Source organism: Aptenodytes forsteri, unplaced genomic scaffold (assembly GCF_000699145.1).
Source record: "Aptenodytes forsteri isolate BGI_AS27 unplaced genomic scaffold, ASM69914v1 Scaffold62, whole genome shotgun sequence".
Taxonomy (NCBI): Eukaryota; Metazoa; Chordata; class Aves; order Sphenisciformes; family Spheniscidae; genus Aptenodytes; species Aptenodytes forsteri.
In genome coordinates, this window is record NW_008794595.1 from 574,616 (window position 1) to 576,044 (window position 1,429).

Below are 1,429 nucleotides of genomic sequence, written 5' to 3' on the forward strand. Positions count from 1 at the left end.
CGGCCGCTCTGGGTCAACCCCGGACGCTCCTCCAGGCCCCGGTTATAAAAAGTTGTGTTTCGCCTCACGCTCTCTCCGGGCGGCTCAGATTCGTGAGTCCCACTGACGTTCTGTCTCCTGTTGCGTGCCTCAGTATGCAAAGAGACTGCAAGGTTTCCAGCTAGGCCCGGGGTGTAAGGTAAGAAAGGACGAGCCTGGTAACGTGCTCTGTAGAGAGGAAAGGGCATAATATTCTGTCAGAGGCATATTTTAACCTGAACTGTTATTCTGATGTCAGTTGAGAGAGTGAACCATTTGTAGACCTCCAAAGGTCTATGACTGCCTGTTATAGGTGATAAAGGTTTCTCATCGATACTGCCTGCTAAAGGCGACACTGGCTCCTTTCCACTTTCTGTTAATCCAGTTTTGTGCAGCCTGTAAGTTTAACAAACTATTAGTTTGCCGCAAAATTAATGTAGATTTAGTCTGAATGGCCAATGTGTTCTGGCGGAGGGATGAATTCCGCTTATGATATAGTCCATACCGAAAACCACAGCACTGTATTTTACTTTCAATTCCTAAGTATGTTTCTTGTGTCATCTTTCACCTGTCGGTGGGAGGGAAGTGTTCATCAAGATCAAAGATGAAGTATGGCCAGTTTGTAGTAAGATCTGATTTCAAAATATTTAGCCATTTGTTTGATTTTACCAGAAGTTAGTGAATTCTTGTCTAACTTCTTTGGAGCCATTATTAATATGCAGTTCAGCAACAAGTTGCTGATAAAATGTTCACTTTAAGACTATTACTGTTCTTATTCTTTGTTATGATCTATTTTATCAGTGCTTTCTTCTACAAACTTTTTTTCCTCTATGCTTCAGTTTCTACTCACTAGCAGTTTGTTTTTCACTTCCTGCATTTCCATCATCACTAGTTTATCTAATGAAGTGATTAGTAGGAATACAGCTAAAATTGTAATTGCTGGGACATGAATTAGAGTAGCAAATAAACTATTAAGGTGTCATGGTTTAATCCAAGCTGGCAACTAAGCACCATGCAGCCGCTTGCTCACTGCTGCCATCCCCGCCGCCCCGTGGGATGGGGGAGGGAATCGGAAGGGTAAAAGTGAGAAAACTCATGGGTTGAGATAAAGGCAGTTTAATAGGTAAAGCAAAAGCCATGCACGCAAGCAAAGCAAAACAAGGAATTCATTCACCACTTCCCATCAGCAGGCAGGTGTTCAGCCATCTCCAGGAAAGCAGGGCTCCGTCATGCTGAACCATTACTTGGGAAGACAAACTCAATAACTCCGAATGTCCCCCCCCCCTTCCTTCTTCTTCCCCTAGCTTTATATGCTGAGCATGACATCATATGGTGTGGAATATCCCTTTGGTCAGTTGGGGTCAGCTGTCCCAGCTGTGTCCCCTCCCAGCTTCTTGTGCACCCCCAGCCT

General features: G+C 44.2%; 1 protein-coding gene across 1 annotated transcript in view; it reads left to right on the forward strand.

Annotated features, from left to right (window-relative positions):
• Positions 1-97: 97 nt before the first annotated feature.
• The window catches only part of PEX2 (peroxisomal biogenesis factor 2), a 24,648-nt gene continuing 23,316 nt past the window's right edge, over positions 98-1,429 (forward strand). Inside the window, exon 1 of the mRNA XM_009272632.1 lies at positions 98-178. The gene's annotated coding sequence lies outside the window, so the exon portion shown is untranslated. The remainder of the gene's footprint in view (positions 179-1,429) is intronic.